This window comes from Meles meles, chromosome Y, assembly GCF_922984935.1.
Source record: "Meles meles chromosome Y, mMelMel3.1 paternal haplotype, whole genome shotgun sequence".
NCBI classification, from domain to species: Eukaryota; Metazoa; Chordata; class Mammalia; order Carnivora; family Mustelidae; genus Meles; species Meles meles.
In genome coordinates, this window is record NC_060088.1 from 12019217 (window position 1) to 12045305 (window position 26089).

General features: G+C 42.6%; 1 protein-coding gene and 1 pseudogene across 1 annotated transcript in view; one reads left to right on the forward strand and one right to left on the reverse strand.

The window, feature by feature from the left end:
* The window catches only part of LOC123935880 (eukaryotic translation initiation factor 1A, Y-chromosomal-like), a gene marked incomplete at its 5' end in the record, with an annotated part of 76050 nt that overhangs the window by 46734 nt on the left and 3227 nt on the right, over positions 1-26089 (forward strand). The gene's annotated exons all lie outside the window — the stretch shown is intronic.
* LOC123935878 lies at positions 18003-26003 on the reverse strand (annotated as a pseudogene).

Sequence of the window (26089 nt, forward strand, 5' to 3'; positions counted from 1 at the left end):
AAGGCTCGGGTAGTAATTGGACTTTTACCTGTCAACCTTAGCAGTGCCTTGCTGCTTGCCTTCCCAAAGCGAAGGAGATTTAGAGCAGTGGTAATGAGATAAAAGGAGCAGGCCAACAGTTTGTTTCACAGGGAGCATCATGCTTTGCCTCCTCCTCTCCAACTCCACTCACCAAGGTCCCCACCAAGTCAAAATTGTCACCTCCCTAAAACACTTGCAGAAAGCCATATTTAAGTGTTTGTCTCAATGCATTCCAAGCACAAACACCCTTCAATGGGGGTTATCTTCATCATAGCCTCTATCAGTTCACTTCTTTTACCCCTGCCTGGAGAAGTCTAACAGCAGGGTTTGGTAAGGTAGGTAGCCTGAGGGATGCCAGGAACAGCATCAGCACTGGTTAGTTCTCCTTTAAGCACAATGATGTCTAGGGGAATGTGTTAAGTAGAGGTCTGGAAAGAGATGTAGGCAAGGTTAAGACTGGAGCCTAGATTGGAGAAGGGTCTAATGGATTTGTGCCTCAAGCCCTGGGCTTCTAGCTGTAGTTTTTGAGCATTTCTGAAGCATTTCCAACAGGACTTTTGAATATGGGACAGGAGAGCATGCGAAATAAAGGATGGCAGGTGACTGTCCTTACTAGAACAGGTAGCAGGGTTCCACAGTTCTGGCTTATTGCATGCCATCTGCATGCCTCTGGTGAGAGGAGAGCAGGTAGGAGGAAGAGGACAGGCTGTTACACCAGGATACTGGGGAAAGGGGTGTGGGTCAGTGTGGTGTTCTGGCCTGGTCATTTTGACAGGAGCCAGACACTAGGGTTGGATGTTGGCTGAAGGGTCAGGCTAGGGAGGTTGTCAAAAACTTCACAATTTGTGTTGCTATGAAGTAGACTCTTGCAGAAGTGACTTGGAGACCTTAAGGACAAAGTTGCCTTGAGCTGTGTGTAACATGGTTGGGCATTATTCATTTTTCAGGCCGCCAAAGGGATTCTTGTGGACTTACGACTCTGAACGCATAGTGTCACCTGTATCTTCTCATCTTAAAAAATTAAATAGGATTGGAAGACATAGAAGTTATATGTGCTTAAGATTTTGCCTCCTAAAACTTTCCCACTTCATTTCTCATTTCAGCACCCTCCTGAGGTGTTTGAGCCTCTTTAGTCCTTTGCATTTTCCTTCACACCAGTACCTGGCCATTCAAAAGAGTGATCATGCTATTAAGCAGCTGCTACCCCCAACTCAGCCCAGTGTAAACTATCTCCACAAAGTTGGGGTGCTTTCTGAGTAACTGACAAAACTGAGAAAGACAAAACAAAACCAAAAATGTACACATCCCAGAAGATATTTATTCTTCCCATAACATGTCAGCAAGAAGTGAATTTGAAAAGGCATCAGGAAATATTTTTTGCTTCATATTCTCTCTAAGGTCAAATCAAGACTATCCCTGTCTTGGGAGTTAGTTGTAGTGTTCAACAGAGCATTTCCCTCAGAAGCTATAATCTTTCTCTAGCAGGGAATACCAAGGTGGCTGGTAGGGATGGATGGGTGTTGATGGTAAAGGAAAGCTTTTGAGGGAGGGTTTTGAGGAAGAGCAGCAGGCTAACTAGGCTGATGTCAGATATCTCCCAGTGAGAGTCTAGATTGCAGCTGGACAGGAAAGAAAGAAAGAGAATGGGATAAAATGTGCTGAGTTTGGAAGATCTTCTGAAATCTTGGAAGTAAAGTTGGAGTGATCTTGGAGAGTCTTGGGATGGGTGAGGGACTGGATTCTCTGTTCTTTACCCTGGGTAAAGACTATGTCTTAGTCTGTTTGTATTCCTGCCCCACTGACAACAGAGAATAGTAGAACCCATGTAGAAGGAACAATGCTTAGGCCTGCCACCAGAGATATGGCTGGCTGAATGGGTGGTTAGTGTTGTGGTCTGAGCACCTGCACAATTGGAATTTGAGTTGGAAGGCATGCAGCCCAAGTCCTATACACACAGTTATTTCAGGCACCTGGCCACACAATCAACCTACTACTATTTTTCCTGATTTTCAAATCTTAAGTTATGTCTGTTTAGTACTTGGAAGGGAATTTGTCTGTTAAGATGTATACTATATGCTAATGCCATTCACCAACCACCAGCCAACCATCTTTTTGTATAGCCATCTTAGTCCAACAATGTGCAGACAAACCCAAACATTTGTTCCCACTCCCCTTGGTACCATGGTTGTTTATCTCTGGCCAATGCAATACACATATACAGCATGATTCTAGACTTTCATCTTTGCAACTCTACCATACTGTACAATTTCAAGTAGTTTAGAGTAAAAAATTTCCTAGTCCTAGGGATATTCTTGGATACCAGATTTGGCAATGAAACAGAGGCCTCAACAATCCAATTAAGGGGCAGTTCATCCCAACTTCCACAATGTAGTCTTTCTCTCCTGCATGATTTCATTATCTGAAAGAATGACATTCCTTTCAAGCCACAGAAAACTTCTTTGGTAACAAGTGCAACTTTCCACCTGTTTCCCATCCACATCTGAATGCATAGTCAAGTTACAAAGGAAAGAGACCTCATTGGCACACTTGCCACTGTTCTTCAGGAGATGAAAATATATGATCATTAAGTTATGCACTTCACACAGAAAGAGGAAAAATGAAAGAAATGAACACGTCCCAGTCCACAATTCTGTTCTTTCCATGAGACTTGTATGTGACTGAAAGAGAAAGCAGCTGAACAATACCAACTTTTGTATTCCTGTGATTCCTTGGGTAACTGCCAGCACAGAGATGTGATCTCTTACTCTAGTACAGCACAAGTTCAGTCATGTTTGAATGGGGCAGCAAGGTTTGGATTTCAGCAGAACCTATTTATCAGAAGCTTTCCTTTTTCCATCTATGAACAGAAAACCTATGAATAGAAAATCCCATCAAGTAGGGTTTAGGTATGGTGCCTCCGTGGGAGTGGTTGTCAGCAAATGCTGCTGATGCTGTTTGGATGATGACAGCTCAAAGTTGTAAGGAAAGTTAGGGAAGAACAAAGTTAGGCTTGGCCTGAGTTGTACAACATGACTGGAGAGGGGTACAAGTGTCCTGAATTCAAGCATTTGGATTCTTGGCCACATCTCACAGAGTCTGCTTAAAGTTGGGAAGCTGAACTTTACAAGTCAGGTTCCAATACTGGGTTAAGAGACCTCCAGGATTCTAGGGAAGTGGGTGGTGGAAGTCTATTGTCTGACATGTGCATCACTGCCCATGTGACTGTTTGACTGCCTTCCTGACATTATTTACAACCAAGGCAGCTGGAGGGAAGCAGACTGAGGAGTACTGAAGTATGGTAGGAAGAGATTGGTAGGTAAACAGTGCGGTACTATAGCAAGGCAGACAGACCAGATCTGAAAGAAGATAAAACTGGGGGAACTCCTCACTGGCATGAAGAGGCTGGAGGTGGCAGGCAAGAGTCATAGACAGGGTCATACACTGGCTGTAACAGCAGGATTGCTGGGAGCTACACTAGTAGTAGCTGCACAGTATAGTTTTTAAAGGCTTCCTAGTGGGGTTCCTGATACCTGTGGCCTTACCTGAATGCTTCTGGTATCAATGAAGCAATGTAGGTCCTTGTAAGTACTTGCATGGAAGCTCACCTAGGAGTTCTAGATGCTTAGCGTTTTTCTCTCTCTGCTACCTAGCTATCTCTCTGTATGGTCACTGCAGGTGCCCTGCTGAAGTATAACAGTTTGTTTATAAGTACTGGCTCATTGTTTATAAGTACTGGCTCCCAACCTGATGGTGAGAGCCCTCAAGAGTAAGTTATTCCAAAATATCTGTGGTTGCTTGTGTAGCACCATTTTTATTGGTGTCATAGATTTTACATCACTAAGGATATGAAAATACTGTAATAGAGATTTATATATTTACCTATGTACTTACCGTTCACTGTGTTATTTCATCACATGGATTCAAATTTCTCTCTTGGTTTTATTTCAGTATGAAGCCCTCCCTTTACATTTGTTATAGGGAAGTGAACTAAATGTCTTTTATTAGTAAATACCTTAATTACTGCTCCATTTTTAAACTATAATTTTATTGGATGTAAAATTCTTTAAAAAAATTTTTTTTTATAGTGGCTGTACCAACTTGCATTCCCACCAACACTGTAGGAAGGTTCCACTTTCTTCACATCCTTGCGAACACCTTTCCCATTTCCTGACTTGCTAATTTTAGCCATTCTGACTGGTGTGAGGTGGTATCTCATTGTGGTTTTGATTTGTATTTCCCTGATGCCGAGTGATGTGGAGCACGTTTTCATGTGTCTGTTGGCCATCTGGATGTCTTCTTTGGAGAATGTCTGTTCAGGTCTTTGATTTGTTTGAGTTTGAGAAGTTCTTTGTAGATCTTGGATATCAGCTCTTTGTTGTAGTGTCATTTGCGAATATCTTCTCCCATTCTGTGGGCTGTCTCTTGTTTTTGGTGACTGTTTCCTTTGCTGTGCAGAAGCTTTTTATCTTGATGAAATCTCAAAAGTTCATTTTTACTTTTGTTTCCCTTGCCTTTGGAGACATGTCTTAAAAGAACTTGCTGTGGCTGATGTCAAAGAGGTTACTGCCTATGTTCTCCTCTAGGATTTTGATGGATTCCTGTCTCACATGGAGGTCTTTAATCCATTTAGAGTTTATCTTTGTGTATGGTGTAAGAGAATGACCAAATTCCATTCTTCTGTCCCTAGCTATCTAATTTTCCAGCACCGTTTATTGAAAAGACCGTCTTTTTCCATTGGATTTTTTTTTGTGCTTTGGCAAAGATTAGTTAACCATATATATTTGTTATATAAAAATGTATATATTAATATGAATACCTAAATTTTATGTTATATTAATATATATGTAGATATATCTACATTTTTACATATCTACATATAGATATATAAAAGATATATTACATATATTTAAATATATATTTATTTAATATATATTAATAATATATAGTAATATAATATACAATAATAATATATAGTATATAATAATACTATATATATTATAATAATATAACATCACACACAGAATATAATATTGGATATACTATAATATAATAATACAATAATTAATATTATGTAATATTTAATCAATAAATAATCAATAACTAAGAATAATATACAATGATATACAACAATATATCATATAATAATATATAATAATAAAATAACAATATAATAAGTACATAATTTATTATATTATAATATAATATATTTTAATATAATTTAATATTATATATAATAATACATAGTAAACTATATAGAATACATTATATATAATTATATATTTAATGTTATATATAATGATATATTTAAATATATCTATATTTATATATAAATATAGATATATAATATAGATATATAATACATATACATTTAAATATATATGTATATGTATATATGTATAAGATATACATTTATAGAGGGGGGAAAGGAAGGGAGGGAGGAAGGGAGGGAGAGAGGTAGAGGGTGCCTGTCTGCTGCGTACATGTGGTACAGGCTGGGAGATCAGAACGCTCACAGAACAGGCAGTGTAATTACATGTTCCTTATAAGTATGTTAGCCCCACGGGGAACTAAGCTGGCCAGTCCACCTGGAGAGGAAAAGTAGATTTAAGGATGGTAGAAGGGGTCATTTCATAACTGACTTATTACTCGGTTATGATGAGGGCATTTGCTGATTTCCAGTGACTGCCTGATGCTTTTGGTCAGGCTCGGCTCTCTCACTTCCAGATACTTGATTTTGCAAAAAGGACACACATTTCTGCAGGAAAAGAAGACACTGACCAGATTGCAAGCAGTATTTGTGGATGCCTCACAGTCATCCAGGGCCCAGGCAAACTGACTGTGCATGGGAATCGGAGACCATGGCCATGCAGCTGGTGCCCGACTCTGCTCTCAGCCTGCTCATGTGACCCATCACTCCTCTCAGATGACTGACACTGGGAATGACTTTTATGAACGACTAACTTCTACACACTGGAGTCAAGATGGCGGAGAAGTAGCAGGCTGAGACTACATCAGGTAGCAGGAGATCAGCTCAATAGCTTATCTAAACATTGCAAACACCTACAAATCCAACGGGAGATCGAAGAGAAGAAGAACAGCAATTCTAGAAACAGAAAATCAGCCACTTTCTGAAAGCGCATTTTTCTGGGGTCTTTGCCACCCTTTTAGTATTTTATTTGATCCTTCATATCCTCTTATCTGGACAAAATGACAAGGCAGAAAAAATCACCACAAACAAAAGAACAAAAGACAATACCGAAGGCTAGGGACCTAATCAACACAGACATTGGTAATATGTCATATCAAGAGTTCAGAATGACGATTCTGAACATTCTAGCTCAAAAAAGGCATGGAAGATATTAGAGAAACCCTCTCTGGAGATATAAAAGCCCTTTCTGGAGAAATTAAAGAACTAAAATCTAACCAAGTTGAAATCAAAAAAGCTATTAATGAGGTACAATAAAAAATGGAGGCTCTCACAACTAGGATCAATGAGGCAGAAGAAAGAATTAGTGATATAGAAGACCAAATGACAGAGAATAAAGAAGCTGAGCAAAAGAGGGACAAACAGCTATTGGACCACGAGGGAAGAATTCGAGAGATAAGTGACACCATAAGACGAAACAACATTAGAATAATTGGGATTCCAGAAGAAGAAGAAACAGAGAGGGGAGCAGAAGGTCTATTAGAGAGAATTATTGGAGAGAATTTCCCTAATATGGCAAAGGGAACAAGCATCAAAATCCAGGAGATGCAGAGAACCCCCCTCAAAGTCAACAAGAATAAGTCCACACCCCGTCACCTAATAGTAAAATTTACAAGTCTTAGTGACAAAGAGAAAATCCTGAAAGCAGCCCGGGAAAAGAAGTCTATAACATACAATGGTAAAAATATTAGATTGGCGGCAGACTTATCCACAGAGACCTGGCAGGCCAGAAAGAGCTGGCATGATATATTCAGAGCACTCAACGAGAAAAACATGCAGCCAAGAATACTCTATCCAGCTAGGCTATCATTGAAAATAGAAGGAGAGATAAAAAGCTTCCAGGACAAACAAACACTGAAAGAATTTGCAAACACCAAACCAGCTCTACAGGAAATATTGAAAGGGGTCCTCTAAGCAAAGAGAGAGCCTAAAAATAGTAGATCAGAAAGGTACAGAGAAATATACAGTAACAGTCATCTTACAGGCTAACAATGGCACTAAATTCATATCTCTCAATAGTTACCCTGAATGTTAATGGGCTAAATGCCCCAATCAAAAGACACAGGGTATCAGAATGGATAAAAAACAAAACCCATCAGTATGTTGCCTACAAGAAACTCATTTTAGACATGAAGACACCTCCAGATTTAAAGTGAGGGGGTGGAAAACAATTTACCATGCTAATGGGCATCAGAAGAAAGCTGGGGTGGCAATCCTTATATCACATCAATTAGATTTCAAGCCAAAGACTATAATAAGAGATGAGGAAGGACACTATATCCTACTCAAAGGGTCTGTCCAACAAGAAGATCTAACAATTTTAAATATCTATGCCCCTAACGTGGGAGCAGCCAACTATATCAACCAATTAATAACAAAGTCAAAGAAACACATCAATAATAATACGATAATAGTAGGGGACTTGAACACTCCCCTCACTGAAATGGACAGATCATCCAAGCAAAAGATCAACAAGGAAATAAAGGCCTTAAATGACACACTGGACCAGATGGACATCACAGATATATTCAGAACATTTCATCCCAAAGCAACAGAATACACATTGTTCTCTAGTGCACATGGAACCTTCTCCAGAATAGATCACATCCTGGGTCACAAATCAGGTCTCAACCGGTATCAAAAGATTGGGATCATTCCCTGCATATTTTCAGACCACAATGCTCTGAAGCTAGAACTCAATCACAAGAGGAAAGCTGGAAAGAACCCAAATACATGGAGACTAAACAGCATCCTCCTAAAGAATGAATGGGTCAACCAGGAAATTAAAGAAGAATTGAAAAAATTCATGGAAACAAATGATAATGAAAACACAACGGTTCAAAATCTGTGGGACACAGCAAAGGCAGTCCTGAGAGGAAAACATATAGCGGTACAAGCCTTTCTCAAGAAACAAGAAAGGTCTCAAGTACACAACCTAACCCTACACGTAAAGGAGCTGGAGAAAAAACAAGAAAGAAACCCTAAACCCAGCAGGAGAAGAGAAATCATAAAGATCAGAGCAGAAATCAATGAAATAGAAACCAAAAAAACAATAGAAAAAAATCAATGAAACTAGGAGCTGGTTCTTCGAAAGAATCAATAAGATTGATAAACCCCTGGCCAGACTCATCAAAAAGAAAAGAGAAAGGACCCAAATCAATAAAATCATGAATGAAAGAGGAGAGATCACAACTAACACCAAAGAAATACAGACAATTATAAGAACATACTATGAGCAACTCTACGCCAACAAATTGGACAATCTGGAAGAAATGGATGCATTCCTAGAGACATATAAACTACCACAACTGAACCAGGAAGAAACAGAAAACCTGAACAGGCCCATAACCAGTAAGGAGATTGAAACAGTCATCAAAAATCTCCAAACAAACAAAAGCCCAGGTCCAGACGGCTTCCCAGGGGAATTCTACCAAACATTTAAAGAAGAACTCATTCCTATTCTCCTGAAACTGTTCCAAAAAATAGAAATGGAAGGAAAACTTCCAAACTCATTTTATGAGGCCAGCATCACCTTGATCCCAAAACCAGACAAGGATCCCAGCAAAAAAGAGAACTACAGACCATTATCCTTGATGAACACAGATGCAAAAATTCTCACCAAAATACTAGCCAATAGGATTCAACAGTACATTAAAAGAATTATTCACCACGATCAAGTGGGATTTATTCCAGGGCTGCAGGGTTGGTTCAACATCCGCAAATCAATCAATGTGATAGAACACATTAAGAAAAGAAAGAACAGGGGAGATGAACCATGAGAGACTATGTACTGTGAAAAACAACCAGAGGGTTATGAAGGGGCGGCAGGAGGGTGGGGGGGGGGGGTTGAGGAACCAGGTGGTGGATAAAAGGGAGAGCACGTACTGCATGGAGCACTGGGTGTGATGCCAAAACAATGAACACTGTTATGCTGTAAATAAACAAATAAAAATAAATATTTTTTTAAAAAAAGAAAAGAAAGAACAAGAACCATATGATACTCTCAATAGGTGCTGAAAAAGCATTTGACAAAGTACAGCATCCCTTCCTGATCAAAACTCTTCAAAGTGTAGGGATAGAGGGCACATACCTCAATATTATCAAAGCCATCTATGAAAAACCCACCGCAAATATCATTCTCAATGGAGAAAAACTGAAAGCTTTTCCGTTAAGGTCAGGAACACGGCAGGGATGTCCATTATCACCACTGCTATTCAACATAGTACTAGAAGTCCTAGCCTCAGCAATCAGACAACAAAAAGAAATTAAAGGCATCCAAATTGGCAAAGAAGAAGTCAAACTATCACTCTTCACAGATGATATGATACGATATGTGGAAAACCCAAAAGACTCCACTCCAAAACTGCTAGAACTTGTACAGGAATTCAGTAAAGTGTCAGGATATAAAATCAATGCACAGAAATCAGTTGCATTTCTGTACACCAACAACAAGACAGAAGAAAGAGAAATTAAGGAGTCAATCCCATTTACAATTGCACCCAAAACTATAAGATATGTAGGAATAAACCTAACCAAAGAGGCTAAGAATCTATACGCAGAAAATTATAAAGTACTCATGAAAGAAATTGAGGAAGACACAAAGAAATGGAAAAATGTTCCATGCTCCTGGATTGGAAGAATAAATATTGTGAAAATGTCCATGCTACCTAAAGCAATCTATATATTTAATGCAATCCCTATCAAAATACCATCCATTTTTTTCAAAGAAATGGAACAAATAATCCTAAAATTTATATGGAACCAGAAAAGACCTCGAATAGCCAAAGGAATACTGAAAAAGAAAGCCAAAGTGGGTGGCATCACAATTCTGGACTTCAAGCTCTATTACAAAGCTGTCATCATCAAGACAGCATTGTACTGGCACAAAAACAGACACATAGATCAGTGGAACAGAATAGAGAGCCCAGAAATAGACCCTCAACTCTATGGTCAACTCATCTTCGACAAAGCAGGAAAGAATGTCCAATGGAAAAAAGACAGCCTCTTCAATAAATGGTGCTGGGAAAATTGGACAGCCACATGCAGAAAAATGAAATTGGACCAGTTCCTTACACCACACATGAAAATAGACTCAAAATGGATGAGGACCTCAATGTGAGAAAGGAATCCATCAAAATCCTTGAGGAGAATGCAGGCAGCAACCTCTTCGACCTCAGCCACAGCAACATCTTCCTAGGAACAACGGCAAAGGCAAGGGAAGCAAGGGCAAAAATGAACTGTTGGGATTTCATCAAGACCAAAAGCTTTTGCACAGCAAAGGAAACAGTTAACAAAACCAAAAGACAACTGACAGAATGGGAGAAGATATTTGCAAACGACATATCAGATAAAGGGCTAGTATCCAAAATCTATAAGGAACTTAGCAAACTCAACACCCAAAGAACAAACAATCCAATCAAGAAATGGGCAGAGGACATGAACAGACATTTCTGCAAAGAAGACATCCAGATGGCCAACAGACACATGAAAAAGTGCTCCACGTCACTCGGCATCAGGGAAATACAAATCAAAACCACAATGAGATATCACCTCACACCAGTCAGAATGGCTAAAATTAACAAGTCAGGAAATGACAGATGCTGGCGAGGATGCGGAGAAAGGGGAACCCTCCTCCACTGTTGGTGGGAATGCAAGCTGGTGCAACCACTCTGGAAAACAGCATGGAGGTTCCTCAAAATGTTGAAAATAGAACTACCCTATGACCCAGCAATTGCACTACTGGGTATTTACCCTAAAGATACAGACGTAGTGATCCGAAGGGGCATGTGTACCCGAATGTTTATAGCAGCAATGTCTACAATTGCCTAACTATGGAAAGAACCTAGATGTCCATCAATGGATGGATGAATAAAGAAGATGTGGTATATATACACAATGGAATACTATGCAGCCATCAAAAGAAACGAAATCTTGCCAATTGCGACGCCGTGGATGGAACTAGAGGGTATCATGCTTAGTGAAATAAGTCAATCAGAGAAAGACAACTATCATATGATCTCCCTGATATGAGGACATGGAGAAGCAACATGGGGGATTAGAGGGATAGGAGAAGAATAAATGAAACAAGATGGGATTGGGAGGGAGACAAACCATAAATGACTCTTAATCTCACAAAACAAACTGGGGGTTGCTGGGGGGAGTGGGGTTGGGAGAGGGGGAGGGGGTTATGGACATTGGGGAGGGTATGTGCTATGGTGAATGCTGTGAAGTGTGTAAACCTGGCGATTCACAGACCTGTACCCCTGGGGATAAAAATACATTACATGTTTATAAAAAAAAAAAATTGGAAGGGGAGGCGAACCATAAGAGACTATGGACTCTGAAAAAGAACCTGAGGGTTTTGAAGGGTCAGGGGTGGGAGGTTGGGGGAACAGGTGGTGGGTAATAGGGAGGGCACGTTTTGCATGGAGCACTGGGTGTTGTGCAAAAACAATGAATACTGTTATGCTGAAAAAATAAATTAAAAAAAAGAATAAAAAACATTTCCTCTTTATAAAAAAAAAGATATACATTTATATTTTTAAATATATCATTATATATATTTTATGTATAATATATATGCGAGAGTTATATAATTATTATATATATTTATTGTATATTGGAAAGTTTTTACACATATGTAATGTATACATATAAAAATGTAAAAAGTCGTGTGTGTGTGTGTGTGTGTGTGTGTGTGTATCTATGTATCTATATATCTCTAAGTATTTTCAGGTTAACTCTCTGTGGGGGTACCTGTAATGCTTAGCTACTCTGACTTACATTCTACTTCCTTCTTCTATTGAGCCAAGAAAACAAAGTAAAACAAAAGAATACATCACCCCCCCCCAAACAACAAAAACCAAAAAACATAGTGTAATAGTTGTTGAACGAAATCTACTCAAAGTCTCCCCTTCCCAAGCCAAGCTTACAGAGAAAACTCACAGTTGTCTTCATTTGACCATAACTTGGTTTTTCTAGGTGATGATCCCTTCCATTCTCCCCAGCTACAAAGCATATTTTTCTCTAGCCTGACTGTATATCCTGGAGGTTCCCCACATAGAGCCCCTTGAAAACCTGCTTCACCTGGCCAAGAGAGTTGACCCCCTCCCCAAACCCCTTCCTTCCATGATGGGCACAGTAGCAACCCTCCCACACCTTTAAAAAACCCTTAAAGGCCCTGCCTGACAAAAAGTCAGGGCTGTTGTCTCTCTAGATGCCTGGTGCCTCCCCTCCATTGGAAAGTGAATAAACTCTTTCCCTGCTTGTTGCTCCATTCTTTGTGCAGTTCTCCACCCCACCTCCCCCACCCATCACTGGTCACCCTAACAGCTGGGAAAGGTTATTGTCTCTTCAGGTAATTTCTGCGTGTGCATCCAGCACTCGACATGTATTTGGGGTATTTTTTAGGGCTGTCTGTTTTTCCTCAAAGTAGCTCACTTCCCCCTAACTATTCTCCCATGCTTTCAAACTGTTTCTTATTCATTGTTATTTTGGCCTCATAGAACAATGTCATTTTGCAATGTTTTGGAGAAAATATTGTGTAGCCACTGTTTGGACCTGATAGAGTATGGAGTCAGTGGCTCCTCTAATTCATCATTTCCTTAGTTGCTATCAACCTTTGTTGTCTTCCAGAGTTCTAATGAGGTTGAGTCTCTTAATTTGCTGGTTTTACAGTGTTTTTTTCTTAATGTTGTTATTTAAATTATAGTTAGTTAACTGTATAGCATATACAGTGCTATATTAGTTGGTGTACAGTACAGTGACTCAACACTTCCATACAACTCTCAGTGCCCATCATAAACACCCCCCCCTTCATCCCCATCACCTGTTTTAACACATCCCCCCACCTCCTCCCCTCTGGTTACTGTCACTGTGTTCTCTAGAGTTAGGAGTCTGTTTCTTGGTTTATCTCTCCCTTTTTCCCCCCTTTGGTCATTTTATTTCTTCAATCCCACATATGAGTGAAATCATATGGCATTTGTCTTTATCTGATTGACTTATTTCACATAGTATAGTTTCATCCACATCATTGCAAATGTCAAGATTTCTTTCTTCTTGATGGTTCTTGATGGCTGAGTAATACTCCAATATTCCATTATCTATCTATTTCTCTATATATCTATCTCTATCTCTATCTCTACATATTTGGGCTGTTTGCATTACTTGGTCAACTTTTGTTGTTGTAGGTAATGCTATTATAAACACGGGGTTGAGTGTATTCCTTTGACTAAGTATTCCTGTATTCTTTGGGGATATATATGGTAGTATAATTATTGTAGGATAGTTCTATTTTTAACATTATATTTACATTTAACATTATAAGGAAACTCCATAATGTTTTCTATATGGGATACCCTAGTTTGGATTCCCAACAGTGAAAGAGGGTTCCTTTTTCTTCACATCCTTGCCAACACCTGCTATTTCTTGTGTTGTTGATTTTAGCCATTCTGACAGATGTGAGGCTGTATCTCACTGTGGTTTTGAGTTGTATTTCTCTGATGATGAATGATGTTGAGCATCTTTTCAAGCACCTGTTAGCCATCTGGATGTCTTCTTTGGAAAAGTGTCTATTAATGTCTTTTGCCTTTGTCTTAATTAGGTCATTTTTTTTTTTCTGCTGTTGAGTTTGATAAGTCCTTTATAGATTTTGGATAAAAGAAATTTGAAAACAGAAATAAAGGAAACACATCCTATGCCTTGATTTTCACCCCCCTCGTGAGGAATGTTGACCACTCTTTCATGATTCTGTTGGCCATCATATGCCTTCTTGAAAAAATATTCATGTCTTCTGCTCCTTTGTAAGTTGGACTCTTTGTATTTTGAGTGTTGAGTTTTATAAGTTCTTTTGTATATTTTGGATGGTAGTCCTTTGTCAGATATGTTATTTGCAAAGATCTTCTCTCACTCTGTAGGTTGCCTTTTAGTTTTGTTGATTGTCTCCTTTACTCTGCAGAAGATTTTTATTTTGATGATGCCCCAATAGTTTATTTTTGCTTTTGTTTGCCTACCTTAGGAGATATATCTAATAAGACTTGGCTAGTATGGCTGATGTTAAAGAAGTTACTGCCTGCATTCTTTCCTAGGATTTTGATGGATTCCCATTTCACATTTAGATATTTCATTTATTTTGAATTTATGTTTGCATATGATGTAAGAAAGTGGTCCAGTCATTCCTCTTCATGTTGCTGTCCAGTTTCCCACCACCATTTGTTAAAGAGGCTGTCTTTTGTCCATTGGTTATTCTATCTGCTTTGTCAAAGATTAATTGATCATATAATTGTGGGGTTCTTTCTGGGCTTTCTATTCTGTTTCTTTGATCTATGTGTCTGCTTTTGTGCCAGTACCATATGGTTTTGATGATTACACCTTTGTAATATAACTTGAAGTATGGAATTGTGAAACCTCCAGCTTTGCTTTTCTTCTTCAGGACTGCTTCACCTATTCAAAGTTCTTTTGTGTCCCATACAATTTTAGGATTTCTAGCTCTCTGAAAAATGTTATTTTAATAGGGACTGCACTAAATATGGATTATTTTGGATAATATAAACATTTTAACAATATTTGTTCTTCCAAGACATGACCTTGGTATATCTTCCCACTTTGGTGTGTCATCTTCAATTTCTTTTCAAGTGTTCTATAGTTTTTAGAGTACAGGCCTTTTGCCTCTTTGGTTAGGCTTATTCCTAGGTATCTTATGGTTTTGGTGCAATTGTAAATGGGATTTATTCCTTAATTTCTCTCTCTGCTGCTTCATAATCAGTGTCTAGAAAGGCAACATACTCTGCACATTGACTTGGTATACTACAACTTTATTGAATTCATTTATTAGTTATAGCAGTATTTTGGTGGACTTTCTCTTTCACATTTTCTCTATAAAGTATCATTTCATAAGCAAGTAGTAAAAGTTTGACTTCTACCTTATTGATTCGGATGTCTTTTATTTCTTTTTTTGTCATCTCATTGCTGTGGCTGTGTCTTCTAATACTATGTTGAATAAAAGTGGTGAGAGGGGACATCTTTGTCTTGTTCCTGACCTTAGGGGAAAAGCTCTCAATCTATCGCATTGAGATGACATTAGCTGAGGGTTTTCATACATGTCCTTTATTCTGTTGTGGTATGTTACCTCTAAATCTACTTTGTTGGAGGTTTTAAATCATGAATACATGTTCTTTGTCAAATGATCTTTCTGTGTCTACTAACATGATCACACAGTTCTATTCTTTCTGATTGATGTGAAGTATCACATTGATTGGTTTGGGAATATTGAACCACTCTTGCAACAGGAATAAATCCCAAATGGTCATGGATTTTTTTTAATGTATTGTTTAATTTAATGTATTGTATAATTTAATGGATTTCATTTGATAGTATTTTGTTGAGAATTTTTGCATCCATCTTCATCAGGGATGTTGGCCAGTACTTTGCTTTTTCAGTGGTATCTGTCTGGTTTGGATATCAGCCTACTAATGGCCTCATAGAATTAATTTGGAAGTTTTGCTTTCTATTTTATTTTTTGGAATATTTTGAGAAGAATAAGTACTAACTCTTCTTTAAACATTTAGTAAAATTCACCTGTGAAGCCATCTGGCCCTGGACTTTTATTTATTGTGAGTTTTGATGTGATTATCTTTTTTTTTGAAAGATTTTATTTATTTATTTGACAGACAGAGATCACAGGTAGGCAGAGAGGCAGCCAGAGAGAGAGGAAGGGAAGCAGGCTCCCTGCTGAGCAGAGAGCCAGATGCGGGGCTTGATCCCAGGACCCTGGGATCATGACCTGATCGGAAAGCAGAGGCTTTAACCCACTGAGCCACCCAGGTGCCCCATGTGATTATCTTTTTTGTATGTGTTGAGTTTGAGGGGTTCTTTGTAGATCTTGGATATCAGCACTTTGTAGTCATTTGTGAATATCTTCTCCCATTCTATTGGTTGCCTCTTTGTTTTGTCTACTGTTTCCTTTTCTGCAGAAGCTTTTGATCTTGATGAAGTTCCCAAAGTCCATTTTCACTTTTGTTTCTTTTGCCTTTGGAGACATGTCTTGAAAGAAGTTGCTGTAGCTTACTTTGAAGAGGTTACTGCCCATGTTCTCCTCTAGGATTTTGATAGATTGATTTGTGACTCAACTTCTTTGCTGTTTACAAGTCTGTTAAAATTTTCTTCTCCTTTCTTCCTTCCTTCCTTTCTCTTCTTTCTTCCCTTCCTCCCTCCCTCCTTCCCTTCCTCTCTTCCTTCCTCTCTTTCTCTTTCTTTCTTTCTTTCTTTCTTTCTCTTTCTCTCTCTCCTTTCTCCTTTTCTTCCTTTCTTTCCCTTCCTTCCTTCCTCTCTCTCTTTCTTTATTTCTTTTCGTTTCTTTCTTTCTCTTCTTCTCTTTCTGTCTCTGTCTCTCTCTTTTTCCCTTTCTCATTTTCTTCTTTCTCTCTTTCTCCCTTTCTTTCCCTCCCTCCCTCCTTCCCTTTTCCTTCCTTCCTTCCTTCCCTCCTTCCTTCCTTCTTTCTTTCTTTCCTTTCTTTTCTCTGTTTAAAACCAGCCCCCTTTTATTGAGAAAATAGAGTCGATCCCTCAATCTTTCCCCAGGTGCCTGGCCACTGATGTGAGGGGGGGGTCCTTCTGAGCCCAGGCCCAAGGACGCCTGAGGGTTCACTCCATCCCTTCACAGGAGCCCACGTTTGTCTGCTCAGGCCCTGGAGAAGTAGGCAGGCAGGGAGGACAGGGTTTCAGAGGGGGACTGTAACAGGCATGGGTGGGGAGTGAGTGGCCGCGGGAGAGGGTATCTTGCTGGAATGAGGGAAGGGAGAGGAGGAACACCATCATCTCCGGAGGCCTGGCACTCTCTCCCTCCAAATTCTTCAAAAATAAGACTTCACAGTAATAGAGGAAGGTCCATCTCCAGGGACAAACCAGCTGGTTTCCGACTGGGGAGCCAGGCTTTGGGGGCACCGCACACGGGTCCTCCCTGGGCTGGGCAGCACCGCGACTGCCGAGGTTGGAGCACTGCTCTCTGACCCTGGGGTGGGGGCGCTGCAGCCCATCTGGAGGTTCTGAGCATTGCTGAGGTAGTCAGGGCGGTCAGCCGCGCTTCCAGACCGGGTGGATGGAGCGTCACAGGACACAGCCGGGAGCGAAGCCACCTTCGAGCACAGAGGAGCAGCAACTCCAGGCAAGTCTGGGGGCGGGGGATAGGGGTGCCGAGGGCCTTGCGAGCTTCCTTCCATCTCCTGGAGGCCCAGGGGCATGGGCGGCAGAGGACGGGCCTGGGAGCCTGCATAGTGTTGAGCTTCTCCTGAAAGGGCTGCCTGGGCCTGTGGGGGAGACTGAGGCATTTCATGGGAGGTGGAGAATCTCCTCTGTGAAGATGTCCCTCTCCCATCCAGGGCCAGGCCTAACCCGGTACGGTACCTGAGCACAGGGTTCCTTCAGAGGCCACTAGGCCTCCCTCCAGGTCACAGGGAGCCCAGCAGGGAACCCAGGTTAGGAGGGCTACCGGAGGCCACCGGCCTTGCTCCCAAGATGACCTTGTGCAGGCGGGGAAGGACTACTTTCTGGGTCCACGCACGGAGGCCCCCTTCTGGCTCACTGCGTCTCATCACGCCCAGGGGGCCACAAAGCCCCATGCTCATCCACCCCCATCTTCCTGCGGGGTTGAGGGGCGGGCAGGGAACCACGATCTCTGCCCCGGGCATTGCAGCTCCAGCCCCAGGCTGCCGAGGGGGCGGGGGGGGGGGGGGGGCGCTCAAGAACGCGTGGCCCCGCCCCTGCGGGGGGTGGGCCGCTGTCAGAGCACCTGCAGCTTACAGGTGCAGGTTACGTTGCCGAGCACCAGTCCCCACATGGCCAGCAGCTCGGCTGGCAGCAGCTTGTGCACCTCAAGCATGGAGCGGAAGAAGCAGAGCTCCTTGTTCATGCGGCCGTTGTGGTTCCGGGAGATGCCGAACGTCTTGCAGCCCTCATGGGCCGTGGGCTGGACGCTCAGACACATGCCGAGGAAGACGTCGTCGATGGGGTACAGCTCCACCGTGTCGCAGGCGCGGTGCAGGCGCCGGGCCAGGCCGCGGGCCATGAGAAAGCCGCCGCCGCCCGCGTGTGGTGGGTAGCTGGCCTTGCTGTACCGGACCCCCGGGATGTAGTACTTGTCCTTCTTGCGGATGGGCCAGGCGTGCTGCAGGATGTCGCCCACGAACAGGTCCTCCTGCGGCTGCGGGTCGGCCAGAAACTCCAGCATGTTGGTGGGGTTGACGAAGACGTCGTCGTCGCCCTTGAAGATGAACTGGACATGGAGGTAGCAGATGTCGAACCACTTGAGGAAGTGGAACTCCTTGAGAGGTTGAAGCCGTCCAGAAAGTCCCACTGCAGGATGTCGCCATACAGCCGGTCCTCGCAGGCCAGCAGCTGCTGGTAGTGGGCGCGCTCCTCCTGCTTGGAGGCGGTGCCCAGCAGGAAGAGGGTGCGCACACCGCCGCAGCTCCCCGACTCCTGCTCCCGGCCCCAGGTCTGGCGATGGCCTCGCGGCGATCGTGCTGCGTGATGACCGACTTGACCACCACCAGCAGGTAGACGGCGCCGGGGCACTTCTCCGGGTAGTTCAGCAGCATGGGGAAGTAGCAGCAGTGCCGGTTGGTCAGAAACTGCCAGAAATGGGGCTCCAGGCCCTGGAACCAGGGCTGGTGGGTCAGGTTGACGTTGGCTGAGCAGGTAGTGATGCTGACATCCCAAGTCTGGGGCCCTCGCGGGGCCATGGCGGTGGGGACAGACACATCCTTGGGGTTCTTTGAGAAGCCGTTGGGGTTCATCAGGTGTCTGCTGGGGCTCTGGGCCTTCTGTAGCTCTCGGGTGGGCCGCGGGCGCTCTTGCGGTAGACGGTCAAACTGGGCTGGAATACTGTTTGTTAACCGCCAGGAGGAGAGCCAGGGACAGGCACACGCTCTTGTGGACAGTTTTCTTCCTGGAGGGGTAGGGGGAAGGAGCGGTGGGCATGGAAGGTGGCACGGACGAGAGAGGAAAGGATGAGTCCCCTGTGACTTGTTGGGAGCTGCAGGGAGGCACATACTCAAGTCAGGAGGCACCCCCCTGTGGTTAGAAGAGGGACCTGCTTTCTCTGCCCCCCCCCCCCCCCCCCCCCCCCGCACTGCTTCTCTGCCAGGACCAGGGGACCCAGGCAAGCCCTGCAGCTTGACTCTGCCACGTACAAGCGAAACGACTCTGAATGGGTCCCCCTTACAGTCTCCAAACCGTGGTTTCTTTTTCCCCTCAATAAGGATAACAAGGAGTCGGAGCACTCGGGGGTCCCCCAGTAGGTGTGCAGTCCGGGGAATGTTGTGTGTCTCTAAGGACGACCTCTGGTGGAGATTTCTGCTTGTTCCCCAACCCCAGCAAGCCACCCTGTTTGCTTTCATTTTCCTCTCCAAACCTGATGAACCATTGGGGTGAACCTTGGGCGGGGAGAACCAATCCGGAGGGGCAGACTTAGGACTTGCTCTACAGCCACGGAGCTCAATAACCTGTGGAGACACTGGGGAGAGTCTCTAACGGGGGACCTGAAGAAGCCTGTCCGTTCCCCTTCCACCTCATGCATCCGACGCAATGCAATACTGCCCACATGGCTGATGGAGGCCTGAGAAGGGCGCAGGCGGCTTCTGGCACGACCGACGCCCTCTTGCCACAGCAACTCCATTTGGGCCCCACTGTCTTCGTATCCCGCTCCCGCTTGGAGAGAGAAGGTCCCCCATCTCTACCCTGGGAAGGGGACACATTCGGGTTTTATTTTGCAGGGACGCTCCTTGCCCAGATGGCCCCTACCACACCTATTTCAAAGAAGAAATTAAGGCCTTTTGCAGGAATGCTGGCAGATCCAGAGCACACGCAGCGTGGAGTGGGGACTCCCGAGGACCCTCTGTCCTCAGCTCACACTCTGAAGGTGGCCAGGCCTCCCGCCCGGGTCTCTCTTGCCGAGACACAGGGACTGAGGGCTACTAAGAAGAGGCAGGATAGTAGTGTTGGCCTCACAGGGCCAGGCCAAGAGGGAGACAGTCCGGATCCCCGGGGTGGAGTGGGGCTGGGGGAGATGCAGGACCAGGGCGAACGGAAGAAAGAGACTGCAATGTATGTTACAGGGACTCTGGAGAAGCCGGGGGTGGCCTTCAGGACTGGCTGGTTGAAGGTGAAGGCACCCAGGGCAAGTGAATGTGGAGTACCCTGGAGCGACATTTTCCCTTGGGGTCCCAGGGTTTCCCTGTGTATGCGGTGAAGACTGGGTCATTCCCAGGTGCTGGAGTGGGGGCTTTTGGAAACGGAGATTCGACCCTCCCAAAAGGGACAGTAGAATGTTCCGGGATCAGAGTCTCCTGGGGATTTCAGCGAATCACCCCCCCCCCCCACCCCGCCCCAGTTTGGGAGATCCAGGCTGGAGGAAGTCCCGCGGGGGTCACTCCAGGGGAGGGGGATGCGGCGAAGGTGTCCCTCCGCTCCAGGCCGGTCCACCTGCACGGCCCCACTCCATTTCTAGGACAAAAGTCCCGCAGCAGAGGAAGGAGAAAGGAAGAGGCGGAGAGGTGGAGGACCGGAGGCTCTAGCTCCCCGGGAGAATGAAGAGCCCCTCGCGGGTGAGGTAGAGGTGTGGGGTCGCCAAGGACGTAGGATGCCCTCGTAATGGGGGACGGGACCCAACTTCCCCGAGAGACCTTGGGTCCCCAAAGCCCGGGGTCCGGGAGTGGGATCGAGGTGCAGAGGAGCCCGTGCCGCGGGAGCCGAGGGGCCGCCAGCGAGGGCAGCGCGCACAGGTCCCGCGGATCCCCCGCCCCCTCGGATTGGTTGGGGCGCCGCTCCGCGTCGGGCATCCCAGCAGTCGCCGAGCCCGTCGGTCGCGAGAAACTGAGGCCAGTCCCGGGGCACCGAGCGCGGCATCATCCCCCGATCCGCGGGAGCGGCCCGGCGCCCCCGGCGCCTGTGCGTCTCCCCGACCTCGGGAGGAGGGAGCCGGGGTCCCCGCCCCCCCCGCCTCTGCCCCCCGCCCGACGGCCCAGACAGGGCCCCCTTTCACCCAGAGACGTGGCGGCTCCCGCGGGGCGACGGGGCCGGGCGCGCGGGTCGCGGCTCTGGGCGCCATGGCTCCGGACCGCACGTCTGTTAAAATTTTCTATTTCTTCCTGTTTCAGTTTTGGTAATTTTTATGTTTCTAGGAATTTGTCCATTTCTTCTAGGTTGTCCAATTTGTTGACATATAGTTTTTCATGATATTCTCATACATAATGTGTGTGTGTGTTTATACACATATATATGTATGTATACATATGTACGTATTTGTATTTTTGTGGTGGTGTTTTTTTCCACCTTCTTTTGTGATTTTATTTATTTGAGTCCTTACCCTTTTTTTTTCTTTTAATTATATCTGGCTAGAGGCTTATTAATATTACTGATTTTTTTGAAAGAACAAGCTCCTGGTTTCATTGATCTCTTTTGGCTTTTGTTGTTGTTGTTTGTTTATTTCTGCTCTAATCTTTATTATTTCCTTTCTTCTGCTGCTTTTAGGTTTTGTTTGTTGTTCTTTTTCTAGCTACTTTATGTAAAATAAATTGTTTATTTGAGACTTTTTCCCCTCTTTCTTAAGGTAGGCTTGTATCACTATATACTTCCCTCTTTGGACAGCTTTTGCTTCATCCCAAAGATTTTTGGACCACTGTGTTTTCATTTTTATTTGTTTGCATGTTTTCAAAATTTCTTCTTGATTTCCCAGTTGCCCCACTCATTGTTCAGTGGCATGTTTTTAATCTCTGTTATCTTCATTATTTTAATCTCCATTATTTATGGTCTTTCCAGATTTTTTTCTGGTGGTTGACTTCCAGTTCATAACACTGAGGTCAGAGAGATGCATGGTATGATCCTGATCTTTCTGAATTTATTGAGGTTTGTTTTATGTGATGTGTTCTGGAGACCTTGAGAATGTGTTTTCTGCTGTTTTAGGATGAAATATTCTGAATAATCTATTAAGTACATCTGGTCCACGGTGTCATTCAAAGCCATTCTTTCCTTGTTAATTTTCTGCTTAGATGAACAACTATTGTTGTCTTACTATAGATTAGTTTCTTTATATTTGCTATTAACTGTTTCATGTATTTGGCTTCTCCCATGTTGGGTTCATAAACATTTACAATTGTTACATCTTCTTGTTGGATTGTGCCCATTATGATTATGTTGTTTCCTTCTTTGTCTCTTGTTACAGTCATTGTTTTTCAAAGTCTAGTATGTTGGATAGAAATATTGCTACTCTACTTTCCTTTGACATCTATTCCCATGACAGATGCTTGTTTAACACCTCACTTTCAATCTGCAGGTCTCCTTAGGTCTATAATGAGTTTCTTGTAGGCAACATATAGATGGGTCTTTTTTAAAAAAAATTCATTCTGACTTTTTTTTAAAAAAAATTCATTCTGACTTTTTGATTGGAGTGTCTTTTTGATTGGAGTGTTTATTCTGTTTCCATTCAAAGAAATTATTGATAGATATGTATTTACTGCCATTTTATTACTTGTTTTGTTTGAAAATATTTTGATCTATTCTTGTCTTTTACTCATGCTTTGTGATCTTCTTTAGTGATATATTCAAGTTTCCTTCTCTTTATTTAGTGCATATTTTTATTGTTTTAAATTTTTTTTTAAAGATTTTATTTCTTTACTTTTGAGGGAGAAAGAAAGAGAGTGAGTGGAGAGGGAAGGCATAGAGGGAGAGAGATAAGGAGGTTCCCCACTGGGCAGGAAGTCTGATATGGGGCTCAGAACCCTGAGATCATGACCTGAGCTGAAGGCAGATGCTTAACTGATCGAGCCACCTAGGTGCCCCTATTAGTGGGTTTTGATACATTGGGTTTGTATATAATCTCTTCTGCCTATGCCAGTCTATATTAAGTTATTAGTTGTTTAAGTTTGAGTCTATTATTTCCCCTCTGCACATTTAAGGTATCTGTTATTATAGTTTAAATTCTTTTATTTAGTGAGTCCCCTGGGTAATACTTTACAGAAACATTCATTTTTACTGTTTTTGTATTTTCCTGTCTTTTTTATTGTCACATATGATCTCTCCTTTTCCCTCAAATGGTCCCCTGTAATATTTCTTGCAGGACTGGTTTAATGGTTGTGAACTCCTTTAGCTTTTGTTTTCCTGAGAAACCCTTTATCTTTCCTCCTACTTTGAATAATGGCCTTGCTAACAGAATACCCTGGGCTGCAGATTTTTCTCATCTAGCACATTGACTATTTTATATCGCCCTCTTCTGACATGCCAACTTTCTGTGGACAGAGCTGGGTATGGCTATACCCAAGGCCAGCCTCAACCAGCAGTACACCCACAGCCAATTCACCCCATTCATAACAAGAGGGAGAAAGCAGCCCACACAGGGGGTACAACCAGATTCTGGTGAACAGGGCAGATCATAAGGCAGGGTACTACAGGAGGTTTTCTTCATAAGGTCACTATTTTCATGAACAGGAGAGGTAGCTGACTTTCCTTATTCCCAGAAACAGACACAGAGAGTGGGGAAAAAATAACAGAGGAATATATCCCAAATGAAAGAAGAGGACAAAACCACAGCAAGAGACTAAATGAAATAGAAATAAGTGGTATGTCTTGGTCGTAGCCAGCTTTTGTTGATTTTGATGGGAATTCTCCCTCTCCTAGGAGGAAGTGCATTGGTCCATACCACAGGAATCCATAGTTTGGAAACTCAAAAATGGGTCCTGTATCTGAGATAAAAATGCTCAGTCACAGGCTGGGTGAACACAGAATTTGGGTGGAAACTAGGGACACAAGAGTGATTGACTGCTTTTCTGTGAGGGCTCACTGAAGAGTGGGGGCATGGACATTCAGTTCCTGGGATAGAGATTGAGGCGCTACCATTTTCATTCTGTATGAATGCAAGGCAAGTGCAGTTTCGCCAGGGTAAGGACAACAGACTGCAAGGACAATTTCATCAGGCTAAGGACAGCACAACAGGCCCCTCCCCGAGAAGACCAGCAGGAACATTCAGCTATCACTGAGTACACTGATCATACACAACTGCAATCCTTCAGCTCCTGGGGAAAACAGTATATAGCATTTGTGGCTTTTTATTATTCTTTAGTCTTTGTTTTATTTTTTCTCACCATATTCTTATTTTATGAATTCTTTTTTTAAAAGATTTTATTTATTTATTTGACAGAGGGAGAGAGATCACAAGTAGGCAGAGAGGCAGGCAGAGACGGGGGATGGGAAGCAGGCTCCCCACTGATCAGAGAGCCTGATGCAGGGCTGGAACCCAGGACCCTGGGATCATGACCTGAGCCAAAAGCAGAGGCTTTCACCCACTGAGCCACCCAGGTGCCCCTATTTTATCAATTCGTTTCTTGTTTTTTAATTTCTATTTTTAGACCCATGTTATATATGTATATTTTTAATTTTTGGTTCTATTTTGGTTTTATTTTTATTTTATTTTTGTGTGTATATGTATATGTTTCACTTTCTTTTTTTTTTCACTTTCTTAACTATTTTCCTAGTTTCCTTTAACAAGTGGGACAAAATGCACTCAGGATCTAGTTTAGTGTTTTGTTCTTTTTTACCTTTTCTTCCCCCTTATTTTGTTTTGTCTCCTCCTTCACCTCCTCCTGCTGGTTGTTGCTATTTTTGTATTTTCTCTTTCTTCTATTCTTTTCTGGACATAATGATGAGATGGAGAAATTCAACCCTAAAGAAAGAGCCAGAAGTAGTATTCTCTGCCATGGAATTAATAATATGAATATAAGATGTTGGAACTAGAATTCAAAACAACGATTATAAAGCTACTACTTGGGCTTGAAAGAAACATAGAAGACACTAAAGAATCAGTTTACTATAGAAATAAAGGAACTAAAATCTAATCAGGTTAAAATTTAAAATGCCATTACTAAGATGCAATAAAAAACAGAGGCTCTAACTGCTTGGATAAATGAGGCAGAAGAGAGAGTTAGTGACATAGAAGACAAAATGATGGGCAATAAGGAAGCTGAGAAAAAGAGGAAAACAGCTATGGTCATGAGGGGAGAATTGGAGAGATCAGCAATACCACGAAGTGAAATAATATTTCGGTACTTGGTATCTGGGGTACCAAAGGATAAAGAGAGGGAGAGGGGCAGAAAGTTGATTTGAACAAATTATAGCTGAGAACTTTCTTAAGCTGGGGAAGGGAACAGGCATTTAAGTCCAGGAGGCACAAAGGACCCTCCACTCAATCAATAAAAATAGGTCAACATCATGACATATAACACTGAAACTTGCAAATTTCAGAAGAGAAAATCATGAAAGCAGCTCAGAACAAGAGAGCCCAAAAATCTTAACTTAAAAAAAAAAGAAAAGTGGATGAATAGACTATTTACAAGATAATAAATCAACTTTTACTTTATTTTTTAAAAAATATTTTATGTATTTATTTGACACACACGCGCGCACACACACACACACAGAGTGCAACACAAACAAGGGGAATGGCGGGCAGTGGAGAAGCAGGCTCCCTGCTGAGCAAGGAATCAGATGTGGGGCTCGATCCCAAAACCCTGGGATCATGACCTGAGCTGAAGGTAGATGCTTGATCATCTGAGCCACCCAGGCATCCGTGATAAATCAATTTTTAAACACGGCAAACATTTTTGCTGTGATGCTTATATTCTCCAGCTTATTATATTTTCTAAATTCTAAGAAAATATTAACTAAAAATATTTGTGTATTGTTAATCATCCAAAAGAATGGATTAAGGCCACATGTTGCACCAGAGAGTCATTAGTGATACTTGACATAATAGGACAATAAATTTTTCTTAAACTTCTTCATAATTAAAAAAAGCTCTAAATAATATAATCCCAATAA